This window comes from Dermacentor albipictus, chromosome 5 (assembly GCF_038994185.2).
Source record: "Dermacentor albipictus isolate Rhodes 1998 colony chromosome 5, USDA_Dalb.pri_finalv2, whole genome shotgun sequence".
NCBI lineage: Eukaryota > Metazoa > Arthropoda > Arachnida > Ixodida > Ixodidae > Dermacentor > Dermacentor albipictus.
Genome location: NC_091825.1, coordinates 73,361,219 through 73,381,341, shown reverse-complemented (window position 1 = coordinate 73,381,341; position 20,123 = coordinate 73,361,219). Strand labels below are relative to the sequence as shown.

Here is a 20,123-nt window from a genome sequence, read left to right as displayed (position 1 = left end):
AGAATAGGACGCTTAAGTTTTGCCTTTAAAAGTGAAGCGCGATAGTACTCGAAGATCCCTAACTGCTTCTTGAGCTTCAGGGCAACTGCTGCTTATGTAACCGTAATGATTACCGGGAAGCTCTGGCGGCGAATGCGGTGTGCGAAGTAGAGCGTTCTATTGTAAACGGGGCCTCTTGCGTCGGCCGAACTTTTTTGATTGTTTCGCACATTTATTACTTTTGTCTGGAAATATTTAAGGTACCCGGCATGCACTGTCGGTGTTCTATTTCATGCATTTGTTTGTGAGTTGTCAATTTCAAAATTCTGAGGAATAACTTTTTACAGAATTCAAGACAAAGTATGGTCAACTTTAGTGATAGAAGAACAACTTTAGTGCTGCCTAGAATGCTTGGCGGTCTCAAACGCCGATGATTTGAAGAGCTGACCGGTCACACTTGCTCGGAAGAAGAGTACCCAAAATCATCATTGCTACAACTTGCCAGGAAAATACAAATCTCTAGGCGATAACACAATTGATGGCTCGCATATGGAACCTTCACAATATACGTAAATATGCTTAGCCTCTATAAAGAGACTCAGAACCTAGTCCTTATATCTACCTGAAATAACGGTGGCATCAAATATTGGGCGGAAACTAAGCTTCTGAGAATGGAGTGGAAGGAATCTGTCAAGTGGCGCATTCATTGCCAGGTATTTGCGTTTTTCTAAACTCCGAAAAATACATCTGCTTTTCCGTCGAACAGCCTGACCAGCAGATATGTAATAATGACCGTTGTTCCTTGTAGCTGTACGCGTGTGCATGTTGTGCCTTCTCGTGTTCTTGTTCCGTCTCCGCGCTAGAAGTCCCTCATTTTAAGGTGCAGAGACGAAGAAGGCATGCACAGGAACTGATAACCATTTAGGAAACCTCGTCACGGAAGAACCACAGCGGCAGCATGAAAGAAAATTCATATGTTGGCCCAGTTTTTAGAAGCACGCATTCGGCATGGCTTTCAACAAAAATGGCCTCAGCGTATCTGAAAACACAGAACAATATGTCAGGTAAGCAAAATACTGAAAAAAAAATGCTGCTACAATGGCGTCTTAAAGAGCAATGACCTTTCGTAAACAAACGCTATTTTTTCTTATGTCAGATTTTTTTTTCCCGACAACAGTGCGTCTCAGAAGATCTTGTTATAGAAGATATGTTGTGCCTCGGTTGTTGGAAGAAAGGAAGAAGCATTACGTACCCCCAAATAGGACAAAGAAAGGTTCGCGAGGAGTGCGGAAAATTGCCCACATACCAAGCTGGAAAAAAACGCCTAAACAGCATTTCAGACACTTACAATGAAAGCACCAAACAAGCATCAGCAAATGGAGTCTCCGAGCAGTATATTGACAGCTTTCGAAGTCCCTCCCCCCTTCCCCTCCTAAAGAAAAGCTAGAAATGTACAGTGGTATGTTTAGTCTTCCTAAACGACGGCGTCCACAAGCGATACAACCGCAAAGCCCAGGGCCAAAGGCCAGCGGGGAACCATTAGGGCTTATTGCTCCGGCAGCTCGCTCGAACGTTGCTGCTGTTGCACATCGCTTTACCGTTGACGACAAAGGAGGCCTGGCAACAGGGAGGAGATGTTTCAGTAGCGCAAACCGTGGCCGTACCTCTGGAGACACTGACTTCTGCTGACAAGCGCTCAGCACTTCACTCTGCCGTTGGGCTAGACATGCAGCCGCGTAAGTGCTCTCGAAATTGCCGAGCTCTTACCGCCGACGCACATAATGACGTGGGACGCGGGCACGCTTGCTAGTGGTGGCGAAACAAGGAGCACTTGCATGAAGCTAGGGTCTAGGAGGGCACTGTTCCCGAAACGCCTATAAACGTGCAATATAGGCAGAATCTTATATACGTTTTTCATTGGGGTGCGGGGAAGATAATCTGAATATATTTCCTCTATTTTACGTTTTCGTGCCGGCTTTTGTCATTTGTTTGTATTAAAAAAATTGCCATCACATTCTTTATTGCTTGCTGTCAGTTCTACATCACCCTTTAAAATACTTCTATTAAGGATAACAAAATGGCTTTTTGGTACTCAGGGTTCCATGTTCTCTCAATTCATGCATGCGAAACGGTGTTCTTCAACCACAACAAAATGTTACGAACACTTTCATGCTCCGAAAAATGTTATCCTGTAGCACGTACTGAGCAGCAGAAAACTGTATCGGGGAATTTGTTTTTGTTTCTCTACATTTTTTTCTCATTGACACTTCTTATTTAATTACAATGTATTTCGATTAATTAACTAAGACTAATTATTGAATTAGGCGAAATTCATACCGTAACGCGAGTATCTCCAAGTGATGGCAAACAACATTGCCTTCGGTCTGTCCAGCTAGGTGGCATTTCCATAATAAGGAGTTCGCCGGCTCCGCGCTGCGCCTCATCACAGCTTCCGTTTTCATGAGTGCAGGTGCCTGCTCGATTTCCGATACATGTTTCGTCTAATCCTCCTATGTACTCGGCATCGAGTCACGCTCGTTCGAGTCATGCCTGTCGCCCACTTCGCCTCGCCGACCTCACCGAAAGCAATGGCTACGGTGCTGGTAAACCTAGCAAAACACCACAGGAAGGAACTTTCTTTCCCGCGTCGCAGTTATTATGAGTGAACTTGTTAGGCCCACTACTGCAAAGCTGCGCCAAGTGCTGCTTGGCAAAAACCACCGTTGTGTATATATATATTATAGGTGTGTGTAGTTCAAAGAATAGAAGCACATAGTAACAACAGCAGGACTTCGCTGACGTTTCGGCTGCGGGGAGCGGCCTTCGTCGGTTGAAACGGCAGTAAGGTCCGGCTATTTTTTCTGTGAGCTTCTATACTTTGAACTATTTCTGTGCCAGATTCTACGATTCTAATCTTCACTGACCTTTATATATATATATATATATATATATATATATATATATATATATATATATATATATATATATATATATAGTACATCTGACGGTTGGGCTCCGGACCACGGACATGTGTCGAGTGGACTCCGAAACAACGGTTGACATTGTGGTGAAGTTCGTTTAAATCATGGATCTGGTGCTTCAGAGGGGTGCAACATAATGTTGCGGCATTTCTGTTGAATTTACCGCTTTACTGCCCTTACAAATTTTATTTCAGCAATTTCCCAATCGTAACATCTCTATAGTTCAACTGAGCTTTGTTATCGCAGCCGAAATAACCTATTTAAAATTCCTCGTTTACCAAGCATACATTGACAACTTTCGCCATTCGTCATGGCGTCTCGCATAATTGTTTATGCTTACTTTTACTTTATATTTATGTGACATTAGTGGAGATGAAATGTTTGACTGCATGAAAATGTTTCGTCATGTCCCAGCCACGGTAGCCGCCTTTCGATGGCGGCGGCATGCGAAAACGCCCGTGCACTTAGACTCAGTTGTACGTTGAAGAACGCTACGTGGTCCAAATTTCCGGAGTCCCCCACTACTGGGTGCCTCATAATCAGATCATTGTTTTTGCACGCAAAACCCCTTAATTTGTTTTTTTAATGTTTTTATCGCTTTTTTTCTGTTGTATCTAGCACATACGCTTCCTTATTCTCCGACCGTGCATAAAGAAAAATCAGTTTAATTAACAGTTATGTATCACTACTAAGCCGAAGCTAATCCTTTGGCAATATTTACGACAAAAAGAAATTTTAGACAAGCATGATCTTCAAGGTGCTCTAAACTTTTGAATTTCCGAACGGAAGCGAATACAGTCCGAAGAAAAATAAACAAACTTCAGCAATTTATTTAGTTCTGAACTCATTTGCCGCGGCAGATGTTAGTGGTGTGGGTGCCTTTGTGAAAAAAGTCGTTTGCAAAGATGTTTGCACAACGTTTCGCAATTATACGGCACAGCGATTGTGACAATGCCGTGACATCGACGACGAGATGACGTCAGTTATGACGACGACGATGACGATGACCCAATTGTGGTGTCATAGCAATTTGCTCGTTGACATCGAGGCAGCCAAGTGCGTTCTTTAGAAAAGGAGCTCTGACAACGGCTCTCGCGCTAAAAGCCAAACCGCAATATACTACTCCATTACATAACGGCTTTGCCTTGCGAGCGCATAGTAAGGGAACCACGCCAATGCCATCAATAAGCTTAGAAGCTGCAGACTTTCACTTCCGACGCTATCCTCTTCTCAACACACAAATATTGCTCACTTGGCGCTGTCTGCAACAACCCGAAGAGCGCGTCCCTGTTCCTCTAATAAGAAAGTCTAAACTCGGCCACAAGCAGTAAGTTGGTGTTGTCTTACAAGCTTCCTGCTCTGAGTTATTTCATATTTTTACTGAACAAATTCATCTATACAGTCAGATAGGATTCACGAGTGCTGTCATAATCCGCTTAAACTCACTCAACTGATATTAGAAAATTTCGCATGGCCTAGCCTATGTACGGCCTAGCCGTACATAGCCGTACGGCCTAGCCTATGGCATAGCCTATGTACAACTTTTTCATTGGACATTAAATTATTCATTTGCCCATACATTTGAGCATAAGGCAGCCCTACAATTTCATTCATAAGCTCCTGGTCCTTGATCCTATGCATACAACTTGAACCACAGATAGGCGAAACAGAACATCAAAGTATTGAAAAAGGTCGCCCCACCGCACACCGTGGACTCCACATGGCTCTCGTATCTCTGGAAATCAGCGTGGTGGCAACGCTGCTCGCACAACCTACAAAACAGCCTACTATATCTTATTGGTTTCTACTGCAATGACCACACATTTTGTAGCCGTAGTGGAAGTGATGCAATAGCTGTCGGTGTAATCAGGTTCCACATTGACGTTTGAACGAAATAGACGACGAATAAACTTCTCCATCGTGCAAGCCGGGAGCCATACGGGAGCTTGAACAGGCAACGTGACCGCTGCTCCAGGAGGATCCTAGACGAAGAGAAACAAGGGCGGAGGAGCACCTTAACCTAGTTCAGAGAAAGAGGCCATCAAACAATTTATTACAAAGGTTCGTGGCTAAACGAAGCTCAAGATGAAGATTAGAAGGTGATCTCAGCGTATATGTGAAAGTGATGAAGGGCACACGTTGGGCTTCACAACACCCCGTGCCATTCGCCGTGCATTTTTGTTTTTATCACCGCAATTAGGGTAACACATCAGTTCCTGCCCGCCTCCTTTCTTCTGTCGATATACAGAATAGGAAGTTAGAGTGTAACTGCTAGAGCTGAACTTGCCGCAAAATGATGAGGAGCAGAGATCGATGTCTGTGCATTCCTTAGCAGCGGCAGCAACACATCGATGACTGACAGACATGGCTTAAGGGGACGTTTATTATTTGTGATATTCCTAGTTAGTTTCTAAATACACGCTAACTAGCATTCTGTCTGCTTGTGTTTAGCTTTGTTAACTACATTTTAGCGTTGCTTTCCAGGCGCTACATCAAAGAAACATGTAGAAGAAACACTATAATGTATTTATAAGCATAAAGAACCATCCTGGCGTGCGAAAGCGCCGAGTAGGTGTGCATCACCACGCCTGCACACAACCTTAATCACTGTAAAGCAGACCTAGCGCAGATAGAAGCAAAAGAGTTCCAGTGCGTGCTTCAGCGGTGAAATCGGCCTGCCGGAACGATCAGCAGGGGTCAACGCTTTGCCCTTCTTGCGTGCCTCTTGAGATCTCCCGAGAGGCCGGAATTGGGAAACGAGGTCGTGGCGGTGAGCAGCACGAAAACGACGAAACAAGGCCGGCCATTACAGGCAGAGGGTACGTGGACGAGCAGAGGGAAAAAGGGCTGCTGCAGAGGAGCTTCTCGTTTCTGTGTTTTAACAAGATTGGCGCCTTCCTGCTGCCATTCGACATCGTAGCTCGAGGCGGAACCGCGGGGTTTCGCGTCAGAAGCCACAACAGGCCTAATGAGCGACGGCGGTGGGGGGAGTGCGCAGCCCTTGGTGGCAAAACTACAGCGAAGCCTGGAAGCGAGGGATCACGATAGAACACAAACATAAAGCACCGTTGTGAAGCAAATAAATAAATAAATTTTACTAGCTTCAGGGCCCGTTCTTCTGATGTTTCTTCGCCCTTAAAGCTTTTGTTTGGTTTCTCGTCCTATGCACGCGGCTTTTTTCTGAAGCGGTGTTCTCCATCGCAATTTCCCCAGCCAGAACCACCGTTATAAGGAAGCATTGGAATTATTTTGTGGGCCCCTGCATTTTTAAAAATTTTGTTGGTCTTTATTTTCACTCCGAATGCGCGCTCTTATCGGCGCTTATCAGTGTGTTCAATTCTCTTTGTTGTTGAGAGCAGAGCAAGGCGGAACATATTTTTTGTCTTCGCAGCAATGTCTGATTGAGTGCCTTATAATCCCTTCATAAGTAATACAACCTCTGGAAGCTGGTTGCTATTACCATTTCCGTTACATGAAATGTACGATGAATATTAGAACGAGTATATCCCTTCACGTTTCACTCCATATCCTGCTAGCGTATAGTTGTAATAATGCAGTGCGTCTGTGAATAGGAGGCACGAGTCATTGACACCTTAATTAAAACTTTTAGGCAGCAATAATTGCATATGATTTCTGGTAGCCATCGAACTTCTGCTACAGAGTACTTAAAATGTAATAAGAACGTAATTTAGTGAGCAAGTAATAATGCCATGGATATATATGTGGAATGGAGGCAGGAATATTTAGTACATTACGATGAATCTACTGTGCCATTTAGACACATCATTTCAGTTTTACATACGGTTCCATGTAGACACTGTACGTGAAACGAGACATCAAGCAATTGTTTTATTTATTTTTCTTGTGCGTATTATTTTTACTAGTGGCAACGGTCCAAAGAAAACAGGAGTAAGACGTAACCGATTATCTCGTGTTCAGAATGATAGAAGCATGTCTGTAATTCCGGAGCTCAATGCTGGATTACAGCGCATGCTGCATACGCAAGCATGAACTGTCAAAAACTAGCACTTTTCATAGCAATGCGTTTTATTTGGTGCAGGTAGGTATCTTGTTTGCATAGTTTTGGCAGGTGCTTAGTCCTGATGTGACTGATTAGAAGGAGCCGAACGACAATTATTGAACAAAGTGGCCATAGCCTGCATGTGATCACAGGCAGCGTGCAAATTCTTCCATTCTAGTTGATTTAAGCGATTTGGTAGTCGCTACGTTGAACAACTTCGATCGAAAAGAAAAAGCATTGCTAAGTTTGATATTTATGATGAACGTAAAAATTGTGTAAGTTTCACATGTTACTTCAATAAAAGGAAATAATGGCATAACCGATTTCACGATCCCTGTCGATGATGATGTGATCGTGACAGCAGCCACCTCATGATCACTGTCGACAATAATGGGATCAGCATTCACGCAACAATGCAACGACACACCGTAATGGTTAAGTCGCGATTACTTCGTATCTGTAGCGGTCATCCTGAGACTTACGTTTCTTCGGCTTTATGCGATATGCCATGTCTTTGGTGTCAGCCCATTTTGCTATGGCACACGGTTACCAAGATCTCACAAGATATTGACAGTATGATGACGACTGTATGACGGCGACTATGGGATGACGACTGTGTGACTACAATGTCTGGATTGACGTAGACGGAACGGCAAAGGTCGTGTGAGGACGACGGCAAGACGACAATGAGATGACGATTTCTAAACGCTGGCGACATAGGGACGACCGCGTGACAATAACGGCATGAAACCATGCGATGGCAGTGGCGTGACAAAGAGGGTGCACCAACTAGATGGTGAAGCTGGAATGAGGACGATAGCATGCAGACAACGTTGTGACAACGGATGCAGGATAACGACTGTCTAGTGACTGCGGATTTACGGTGATCGCATGACAACGGGAGCATAATCACGACTGAATGACGACCGCATGTTTATGACAGATTGACGGAGAAGGAAGGACGTCGATGAAACGACGAATGTTATGTGACGACGATGGCATGACGACAGTGAAATGACGTTTCTGAAGTTACTGAAACAACAGTATGACAGCTTCGAGTAACGACAATAGTAGGATAATGACTGTGTGAGGTCCATGGCGTGTCGACGACAGCAGGATGAGTGTCGGATTTCGATATCAGTATGACGACGATAAAACGACTGTGACGGCATCACTAAGACGGTATGACAGCGAACGCATGACGACGACATTGTCACGACGCCGCAATAGCAACAATGACATGAGAATGCTATGAGACAACGGAATGAAGATGAATGCATTATAAAAAGGCGTGACGATGACTGCATCACGAAGAGTGCATGATGAGATTAGCATGAAGACGACGGTATGACGCGAGTTGAATGTCGAAGCTGGAGGATCGACGAGGACAGTATGACGAGGATTGTGTGACGGCAACGGCATGACTACAATCAGATAACGGCGCTAGAATGAAGGCTATTTACCAAACACGAGCACATACTTAATGGCTAGAGCTGGTAGACAACGTCTACCGCAGGGTCCGCGTATAAGGTGTAACTACGATGGCATGACAAGAGTCAGATGACAAAGCTGGGGTGATAACGCAGGAACGAACACGACGAAATCACGCTGACTAGCACATACGTAGTGGTTCAAACTATTAGACAACGTGAGCCGCTGGGTTGGTGTAGCTGAAGATGTGGCCCCTTCTTTCGTCTCTCTCTGCATAAATGAAATAAATAAATTATAAATTAACAGACTATGAAAGTGGATGAGCTGAAAGAGGATGACCTGCGGCCAGTTGTTTTTTCATCCACTTTCATTTTCCGTTAATTTATCATTTCCTTAATTCATTTAATAAGCACAAGAATTTCCCCTATGTTGTCCTTGGTGTCCGTGTTGGTTGGCTTCTTATGGTATGACTAATAAAAATCCGGCACCTTGGTTAACCACCTTTTTTCTCGTTTATTACACAACGAGGGTCTCCAATCCATCAACATTGATGCCTTCAGGTAACATGTCTGGGTTTATTGACCGATTGCCTTCACCCAAAATATCACGTTCTCGTGACGCCTGTGGCAGAAAGGATGTTCCACATCCACCGCCAAAGTCTGCGAGTGGGGGCGCTGGCTAACACTCCCAGGGTTCTACCAGGAAACATAAATAACAAGGAAAGCGGATGAGAAAACGGCGCCGGCGGCTGCTCAATTTGTAGAGCATTGCACGCGAAATGCGAAACTTGTGGGATTATTCCGCAGCTGCGGCAACTTGTTTTTTCATTCACTTTAATTTTCCAATAATTTACCGTTTCTTTATTTTGTTTATTAAGTACGAGTAATTTCCCCTATGTTGTCTTTGGTGTCAGTGTTTGTTGGCTTCTTATGATATTATCGCAGCACTGCGTGACTGACGCAGAGAAACAAGGATTGGGCGCGCGCAATTTCGGGGTACTCTGCGCGAGCTGGGCCTGGCCTGTGGCTTCCATCTCGGACCTCGTTTCACCCTGTAAATAAACATCTTTCGTAACATCTTTGGTGGGCGTGCGGAGCAAATCTTGGACGATCCTGGATAACCCAGCTTTACCAACAGTCCTACGGAGTAGACGCTTGGCCGGTTTACGACCACAAGCAGCAGACATGGCCGATTCCGGAAAATGCAATGACGACCACACCTGCGGCGAAGCAGACAGCAATCACATAGGCCAGGCTGGCTACTGGACACCATTGCGAGAGCCACCCACCTTTTCGGGGAAGGCAAACGAAGACGTCAACGACTGGCTTAAACACTACAACCGAGTGAGTCGACCGCCACTACCGCTGGAGCACTACGAAACATCTCGATAACATGTTTTTTTTCTCGCTGGAACTGCGCTCCTCTGGTTTGAAAACAACGACAACGTTCTGACAAGCTGGAATAATTTTGTGGAAAAATTCACCAAGTGCTTCGGCGACCCGATCTCTAAGAAAAAGAAGGCTGAGCAGATGCTTTCCCGACGAGTTCAATTATCTGGCTAAACTTGTACAACGTACATAAAGGCTGTTTTGAAATTATGCAGAATCGTCAGCGCCGCCATGACTGACGAAGTCAAAGTAGGACATCTGATTAAAGGAATTGCGGAATATGTTTATAATTTTCTTATAACGAAGAAGGGTCTTAACGCACCATCTGATCTGAAGAAACACTACCGGACGTTTGAAGCGCTCAAATTGAGAAGGATCGGACCAAAGTTGGGACGCTTTGACGATGTGACTACTATTGCGAGCGTGTCCGTCCGAACCCACGACATTTCCTCGGTGATTCGGCAAGTGGTTAAAGAAGAGCTTGAGTGCCTTAAAATTGCTGACGACGCTCATGTGTGGGATAAGTGTGCACTTGCCGATTGCTCTCGTTTGCCACCGGTCCCCTGGGCACGTCATAGGTACCAAGAGCCTCGCAGTACCTGTGCTGAATATCTGGAGAGCAGCAACTTTCCACCGCAACGGACAAGTTTGGGACGCCGACAAGATGCACCACAACGATTTGTTCCGCGGGCTCTTCTACAGCCAGCCTGAGAGTTCGTTTCTACCCCTGACACCCATGTCACCGGTGTCACCCATGAGAAGCCGCAAGTCCCGCATTTGCTACAGCTGCGGTGTGCCTGGACACATTGCTTGGTATTGCCACCACCGCCAGCAGCGTGCTCCATGGTTTAATTCATAAACACCCCGCATGCCTGCTGACGAGCCCTGGCCGTATCCCAGTTTATTCCAACGGCTGCTGCAGGGACGCGTGAACCGCAGTGACTCCCCCGTTTCCGAGCACAGCCTCACACCACCACCGACACGACAACCGTGCTCTCCATCACCTCGTCACCCCTCGTTGTCACAGCCCCCGCTGGGAAACTAGCAGGGGTGACCGATGGTGTTGAGGCTTCAATATATTAAACTTCATCAAGACCCCCTTGCGCAAGACTGTTTAGGAATAAAGTGTATGTATTAGTTGAAATGTTATGCTGACAATGTTATGCGACAAAAAGTTATGCTTTCTTGGCATCGGAACGCTGCCTTTCGCAGAGTTGACGGTGAAACGTTGCGCCCACTTGGGGTCTGTTCTGTTTCAGTTATGATAAGGGACCCGACATTTAAAAGCGAATTTGCTGTGTTTGCACGTACAACGCATGAGATTATTTTAGGAAATTATTTCTTGAGCGAGTGGGGGGAACTTTGAATTGTAGAAGTGGCGCGATTTGTCTTCGCCGCGACGCGTGAACTTCTATGACAGATAACAGCAGTGATGCCGCCGACGTTCTCTCCGTGTCGCAATATGTGTCTTTGCCCCCTCAGACTCCAATGTTTGTACCTGTCAATACTTCTTGCCCTCGTACGGGTTCTTGTTGTGGTTTAGCCGAGCCCGATTATAACAACACGCTCAAGAAAAATGTGATAGTCCCTCGCTCCCTCATTGTCACGACTGATGGTCGTACTCGTTTGTGCACAGTGAACATTTCAACGCAATCCATAAAATTGCCGCTAGGACATAAACTGGCAAGTTTTGACGAACAAGCCATTGTCAGCGTCGGAACATTCCAAATGTCAACTGCGGGAAAAAAATCCAACCCCGATTCAAGCCATGATAGTTCTGCTGACTTTCAGCGCATGATTAAGAAGTCGCTATCTTCTAGTAAGCGGTATCTGCTTAAAAGAGTGCTCGCTGGCTACGCCGCAGTGTTTGGTATTGCTCAAGGCCCCCGAGCGTCCTATACACCACCGGCGTCTCGTATGCAACACCGCATCCATACAGGGCAAGCGACGCCAATTCCTCAGAAGCCTCATCACGTTTCACCTTCAGAGAGAAAAGTCATCGCCGATTAGGTCGAAAAAATGTTACAGAAAGGAGTGACCCAGGAATCATGTAGCTTCTGGGCTGCTCCTGTTATCCAAGTCACGAACAAAGGCAACTCATGGAGATTCATTGTGGACTATAGCCGCCTAAGCACCCTCACACAAAAGATGTGTACCCCCTACCACGAATAGACGACGCCGTCGACTGCCTCCACTCCGCGTCGTGTTTCGCTTCTGTTGATTTACGGTCAGGATATTGGCAAATTCTCATGCACCCCTAAGACACGGACAAGAAAGCTTTCGTGACATCTGATGGTCTCTTTGAGCTCACCGCTATGCTCTTTGGCTTATTCAACGCTCCAACGACATTCGAGCGATTTATACCGTGGTCCGCGTACTCAAATGGGAAATTTACATGTGCTATTTAGATGACATCATTATCGACAGCCGGACATTTCACGAGCACAAGCAGCGCCTGTCGGTCGTTCTTGACTGTATCCAGCAAGCTGGCGTTATATTAAAATCGAAGAAATGTCATTTCGGTGAGCGTCATGCCCTCGTACTACGTTTTCTAGTGGACAAAGACGGCATACTACTGGGCCCTGAAAAAATAGCAGCGGTTCACGACTTCCAACAGCCACGCATGGTGAAAGATGTGAGAAGCTTTTGTGGGGTTTTGCTCATATTTCCGGCGCTTTATCAAGAATTTAGCACAGCTTACGTCTCCGCTCACATCTCTCCTTCACAAAAACGCCCCATACTTGTGTCCTGCTGAATGCGACTCGGTGTTCAAACAGCTGAACTTTTTGTGGACTTCTGGACGGATTCAGCAGCATTTTGATCTGGAGGCGTCAACTGAGTTGCATACTGGCGCCAGCGGTGTAGGTGTTAGCGCTGTGCTTGTTCAGCTCTGCGGTGGCTGTCAGCACCTCATTTCCTACGCTAGTCGGACACTTACAAAAGCGGATAAAAACTACACCGTTACTGAACGCGAGTGTCTAGCAGTCGTCTTCGCCATTCAGAGGTTCCGTTCATATCTACACGGCCGCACATTCACGATAGTGACTGACTGCCATTCACTCAGTTGGCTCATTGGGCTGCGTGATCCACCTGGCCGGTTGGCCCGCTGGGCTTTGTGCCTTCAAGAGTGCAGCTTTTTCGTTAACTTCAAGAGGTGACGCTGTCACACGAATGCTGATTGCCTATCCCGTCTCCCTTCGCCGCACACTAAAGCTGACGATGATGATTTCGATGACTTCCTAGTTTCCATCTCTTCAGACTGTCCAGACGTGAGTACCTTCGAGAGCGAGCAACCTTGCGAACCTGCCTTGAAATCCTTACGGGCAGCTGCACGTGAGCCAGCAGGAACAAAACCGTTTACTTTTCGTAATGGTTTGCTGTACGAAAAAAAAAAACTACTTGGCTGATGGTTCTCCATTGCTTCCATTTGTGCCCGAAAATCCGTGCCCTGCTGTGCTTTGTTCCATGCATGACAATATCAGGTCCGAGCATCTTGGCTTTGCACGCGCACTACCACGACGTCGACAGAATTTTTTCGGGCCCAACCTCCGGAAAACGATGAAACAGTATGTCGCCAGCTGTACTGTTTTCCACAAAGAGAGAGGGAGAGAGAGAAACAACTTTGTTTGCCACTTTAGGGTAGGGACTCAGGGAAGGTAGGCCTAGTGTGGCTCCCAGGTGAGGGCGACGTCTTGGGACCACAAGACGAGTGCGAATTGCGTTTTCCTGTCCGCTCTTGTCAGCAGCTGGTTCCAACCCTCCTCGGAGGGAGCTGGCAGTAATGATTGTGCGGGAGGGTTACCCTCGCATCCCCAGAAAATGCGTGCCGACTGAGCCGAGCAAGTCAATGCCGACTTTTACAAAGGGTAATGTCGGTGGCCTAACTAGTTGCAAATAGCCTGCTGGAGCATTAACCATTTTCTTGTGGCGCTGGCACACAGTTTTAAGGCGCAGCGTCAAAACTGTTTGCCAGCGCCACAAGAATATTGTGACGTCACCTGGTTACCGCTGAATTAGAGTATGCATAGATTACCTTACTCGCTACACGGAAACGGCGGCAATTCCATCTGCCACTGCAGCAGATGTCTCTTCATTTCTGTTGCATCACGTCATACTCCGTCACGGCGCGACCCGGGTTGTCATCAGCGACCGTGGACGGCAATGCCCCACCGACGCCGCTGAATACCTTTTGCGACTTTGTATTTCTACATATCGTCATTCCACTTCTTAGCACCCGCAAACCATTGGCATCACGGAGGGGACGAATCGAACCCTTACCAACATGTTATCAATGTATGTCGCGGCTGACCCCAAAAATTGGGACCACATCGTACCTTTTGTAACGTACGTGTACAACAGTGCCAAGCACGAAGTTACTGGATATGCACCGTTCTTTTTGTTTACGCACGCGCTCCCCAGAGATTTCTGGGCACTATTCTACTTTTATCGTGTCAAGAAGATCATTCCATCGCCCTAACTCTGTGTCGTGCTGAAGAAGCACGTCGACTGGCGCATCTTAGGACATTGTCCTCCCAATGCAACAGCAATATTATGATGTGCGGCATATCCCCACCAGTTTTAATTCCGGTGACTATGTTTGGTTGTGGGCACCTGCTCGCAAAAAGGAATTGTGCCGCAAGTTTCTCGCCGCTTACACCGGACCATTCGTTAAACTCAGCCGCTTGAGTGAAGTAAACTATGTCGTTGCCAAAGTGACGGCAAGTAATCGGCGTTCCCGTGCGACGCAAGTTGTTCACGTGGCCAGACCCAAGCAGTACCATCACAGGGTCTTTTCACTCACTCAGCAAGGTTCGTCCGCCCCCGGGAAAAATGTCGCAGCACTGCGGGACTGGGGCAGTGAAAGAAGACGTAGAGTGGGCGCGCGTGATCTCGGGATACTCTGCTCCAGCGGGGTCTGGCCTGTGGCTTCCTCTTGACCCTTGTTTCACCCTGTAAATACACGCCTCTTGTAACATTCTGCCTAATAAATATCGGGCACATCGGTTAACCCCCGTTCTTTCGTATATATATATATATATATATATATATATATATATATATATATATATATATATATATATATATATATATATATATATATTGCTGCGCCTACATGTATACGCAGTCCGTTTATTTTTCAGGGGATTTACATAATTTCCAACGAAAGCTGATCATATATGTGATAGAATGCACAGCACCGCGGGGAGGGGGTTTGGCGTATTTTTTCAGTTTACTTATTGAATCAAGCGTGGCTCCTAATTCAGTGAAAGAACCTCGGTTCTCCGTGCCCACAAATGCGTTACACGATTCGCAAAACCGCACTGCACCACTTTATCGCTACTTCTTAGCGTATTTCGTAATATGAAGATTTCAATAGCAAAGTTCGATTCTCTTTGGTTCTTTTTATTGCAATTTTGTGTGATTGTGTGATGTACGTACCTGTGTTTCTGTACATACATTTATTTCTGTTTTATGAAGAATTAGACCTTCAGATTCGGTGTTATATATCTTACTTTTTAACAAAGTTACTGTGTGCCACTGTATCTATGAGAAAGTTGTCGAACCGAACCGGAACTAACTAGCAAAGCGGGTACATGACTGAAACTGTACTCCTCGCCACCTTGGAACGCAACACGAAGCGGAACCTCTTGAATGAACAGCTGCGAACAGGCTGGACAAACCTCTGTGCTCTCTGCTACTGCCCGTCAAAGGGAAAACGTTGGAAAAACCATCGAAGCCTCCCGAAGATTAAAAGGATCGTACGTTGCAGGCAAGGCTTAGCCAGCTTCCAGTAACCTCAACTGAGTTGTGACACTCTCTATGTTGGTAATTTTTATGGAACCGAAGCAGGCCCGTTATGCTAACAAGAATGTGGCCCCTTTACAGGTGCTCCCGCATCTTGTTCCAGCAAAAACGTGGAACAATACTGTTCCACTTTTTTTCTGTTTTGATGCTGCACACGGTCGAGTGAGTCTTAGTTGCAAAGCAACTATCTCGCGAGGAAACTGTGGTGTTGAAACAGCTGACGTCCTTTCCGGTTCTGCGTGGCGTTACGTGCGACGTGACAATGTTTTGCGTAACCATGACGGTTCTCGCAGACGCTCCAGGAACTCTAGATTTCGCAATCAGGTACATATTCGGGGTACACAATTTCATCGCAGTCGAAAAAGACGTTCAACATAGCTTTGATTCTTGCTTTGTTGTTTCACTGTGTTGTTTTTTATCTTTCACTTTGGTCTTCGCTAATATTTCTTTTCCAACCATTCTTATGTGACTTCAGCCTCTTGTCTTATTCGTAACTTTTTTGTTTCGTTGCTGGTGACGGTCCCTTGCAAGAACTGATCGCCATCGTGTGAAGTATTTCACTCAAAGATTTTTTTCATCGGTACATGCGCTCAGTAGTCAGCAGTCTTGGAACCGTCATGGCGGAAACCATGGATGCTATACCGTAAATCTACTCTGAATATTTCTATTCTACTGCTGCAGTAAGCCCTTCACGATTCATCAAATTTTTTTGCCGGCCACCACCACTTCGCTTATTTGCCAAGCGACGTCATGAACACCCCGAAAAATCCCCATCTACGCTACCGTTTAAACCTCATTATACATGTTTAGACCAAGCAAAAAAAAAAAATACACCGCCCATGTACCCCGTACAGATGGTAAATGAGCCCCGGTGTTTATGTTGCCGTGGACGTTGTCGCTGCCCAGCCTCGCGGGCTCGAGCAGCCGCATGCTCGGTCCGACGTCGCGGCTGGCGGTCTCGCTCCGCCGGGGTGTAGGCGGCGTAACGTGGCCGCTTTAACTCCGCTTCGCGAACTAGCTTGGCCGCACGAGTTGCCGGATCGGCCCGACATTGCTGCTTGCGTTCCGTATCGTGGACCCGATCTTCTGTCGAGGTGTTGGCGCGACGCCGACGAGATAGATCTCTCCCGCTCCTGCTCTCGGCACTGCTGTTCGTAGACCAGCTGCTCCTCGGGAGAACGAATAATGCGTGGCAGTCCGATTGCGAAGTCGGAGAGAGGCTGCGGCGCGCGCGCTCTGCTGAGAGAGAGAAACGACGCCACTATCGGCGTAGCTAATGGCGTGCCGCACCTTCCGCTGGAGGGTTTCCATAGTCGGACTCTTATACAAATCTACACCTTTAGGGTTGTCCCCCGTATTCATAAACGCACCTCGACTTGACCCTCCACTCAAAATGCTCCTTGAGGGCGGTTTTTCGTTTCACAAAACGCCCTCCACTTGAAACGCGCCTTGAGTGAAGGAAAACTCGAGCGCTTTACTCGAGAATCTCAAGGTAGCCTCGCAGCTACCTTGAATCGCTCCTCGAGTGAAGTTAGTGCGTAAACATGGCTGCCTTGCGATCTGTCGCTCGCCTCGTCAGCATTTTCCGATGGACGCCAGTTGCCTCCGTAGCTTATCTTGGGTTAACCGTGCTGTGCATTTTCAAGGGCTTCGTTTTAGGGACCGTTGCAGTCCTCTGGAGCGCTTCGGCACCGGAATTATTCCACTGCAGCGCCGAGACAGATCGGCCGTCCTGTCAAGAAGACTGCGAGCTAGTGCAGTGATTGTCGTCTTACTCCGTGCATGAGCCAGTTGATGACCTGCACACGTATTCTTCGTGCCAGTGCTCCGAACCTACTATCGGCGTCAGTGCATTCACGTGTTTCTTGCGGCTCATCGTAGAAAGCCGGATCAGTTCAAGCACGGCCCGATACATAACTGCGGCGGACTTTGAACTTGCAAAAAGAAAACAGCTACGAAGATTCCTGTCACCAGTGGGTGTGTTGCCTGTGTGCGTGTGTCGCTTGCGCGAGCGCCGGCCGTCGCCCCGTCGGCGCTGTTTGTACTCGGGCGGATTGTCACTGCCTACGCTAATCCAATGACGGCGAAACACACCGCAGCAAAGCGAGCATCTTTGTAAACGAGCAGGTGCGTTCACTTCAATTTTTGCAATTTTCTTTAATTTGACGCGGCTAGTTGCGCTAAGGAAAATACGAAATGGACTGTAATTTCGCGCGGACCGTGTGCAGTTGGTGCAATTTAAGGTCATCAGCAATAATTACGTAATCCTTGCTTCAAACGATTCAGTTTAATAAGCTTGTCATCCCTATGAAGATCCAAGCTCAACGAGGAAGTCACCAACCATGAAATGGCATTCAGAATTATACCTGAACGTATAGACAGGTTAATGTGATGTTTTGTTCGAATAAAAGAGACACAATAACAATACAAAGGAGTAGAGTTTTCTGCATCACATCATTTTTTATTCCGATAAATAAAGGTGCAGCAGTGTAGTGACAGCACCTAATATAGACAGTGCTAGCAAGTGGTAGCAGATATATCTCGCACACCTTTATTGCGAACATCCCAGCTCTCTATAGGGTTCGTTATGTAAGTGTTAGATCGCTGTTGTCGGTCTTGCTGAGCAAGCGGTGGACCAGCAGAAAAATGTTTCTTTGCAAATAAAAATAAATAAAAACAGTATGAGCTAATTTATGTAAAAAAAATCACGCTATAGAACACAAACTTCTTAAACTAATGTATTATTACGAAATGTAAACTACAGAAAACGAATAAAGTACCTAAGCTCGTTTCATGGACCTTTTTTAACATCATTGTATGTTTATTACCAACCCCTTCTCTTTGCAGGAACCAGGTTGCCAACACACGCACGAAGAGCAACTGCCTTTCCAACTGTGCTGTGTGTGCTGCGCTTGCATTGGTGTGCAAGTGGAGGAGAGGTCCAGTTAATGTCCTGATGCACTATAATAGCCGTCGAAATATTCTGCTTAAGACATTTGTCACTTTTCTGACATCCTAACAGCTCAAACATCACCCCTAAAAGCAGTTTGAGTGCATGTATTTGCCTTCATAGACACGTTGTAGCTGAAGTCATTGTATTTCTCATCCAGATGGCCTTTCTTCAGTCATATTTATTAAGTCGGTATGTACCCCTAATAATTTCTGGTCAATTCAAGTGCCAATTTTTTTCTAAAACGATAAATTAACATTATTATCGCCTTTTTGTACTTTGATAGTATGCAATAAATACAGCGTGAACTCTGATCCTACAAACAGAAGCAGTAATGAAGGAGAAGAAAGAGGGTTGACCGAGGGGCGCGATTTTTAATAATCATATCATGAGAAGCCAACAAGCAAAGTCACCAAAGACAACATAAGGGAAATTACTTGTACTTACTAACTGAAATAAAGAAATGATAAATTAATGGCAATGAAAGTGGATGAAAAAACAACTTGCCGCAGGTGGGAAATGATGTAGTTATAGTAGTAGTAGTAGTTAGTTCTAGTACTAAAATATAAATACACAACAAAGTGCATGGGAAAACGGTGCCGCGGTAGCTCCATTGGTTGGAGCATCGCACGCCTATGGCAAGTTTTCTCAACCACTTTCATTGCCATTAATTTGTCATTTCTTTAATTCAATTAGTAAGTAGAAGTAATTTCTCCTCTGTTGTCTTTGGTGTCTTCGCTTGTTTGTTTCCAAGGATATAAACAGGAGTAGTACTGCTGACTAATATTTTCTAGAATAAAACACCATCTCTGTTCAAGACAGTAGTCTGTCGGGTGTAGCCACCCGACGGCATGCAGTGGTAAATTCTTGTAGAATATATGCTGTTTCTACCCTGCTTCAAGCTCCAGCTTAAGATAATTTATGACGGCCCGAACAATGAGTTTCTTCCATTGGATGCGGATGACAGTTGGCTTCAATGGGGCTTGCAGAACTTCAGCAATTGACCAAGGTACAACACCCAGGGTAGCAGCGTGTCTTGTGGGATCCCAAAATAGGCCAAATGGTGATGCAGACTGTCACAATGACAATGCTGAAAAATACAGTATAGAGCGCATTACTACCGTTATTTCAGAAAAGCTGAGATCAACCATCAAAGCTATGGCATATTTTTAATCTACACTTGCTCATGCTAAAGTAGCTTCAGCATGCCACAAAATACTGAAGTGCTGGCTACAAATACTACGAAAGTGTTGCTTCACAAATTGTGCGCAGCAAAAGGATCCGGTCGCAGCTGCAAAGCACCACGGGCAACTGATGACCTCGCCCATCATATTCATGCGATTTAAAACAAAAATTATACGACAACTGAAGGGGAATAAAAAATTAATTTGATTTCATTGACATGGCTGTTTCATGTGTGTGGTTCTAAATAACAGGGTGTCCATTTCCCCATTTTGTGAATGTGGGGACATGCAACATGAATATTTTTACAAAGTTTATGAAAATAAGCACAGACTAATTACCGGGTAGGCTAGTCAAGTACTTCTTCAGCACCTAGCTCCTTTCAG

General features: G+C 45.8%; 1 long non-coding RNA gene across 1 annotated transcript in view; it reads left to right on the top strand.

Moving 5' to 3' along the window:
- LOC135899769 (uncharacterized) overlaps positions 1-19,049 on the top strand; it is a 74,507-nt gene extending 55,458 nt beyond the window's left edge. Inside the window, exon 5 of the long non-coding RNA XR_011514867.1 lies at positions 18,453-19,049. This is a non-coding gene — a long non-coding RNA (uncharacterized lncRNA). The remainder of the gene's footprint in view (positions 1-18,452) is intronic.
- Positions 19,050-20,123: the final 1,074 nt, after the last annotated feature.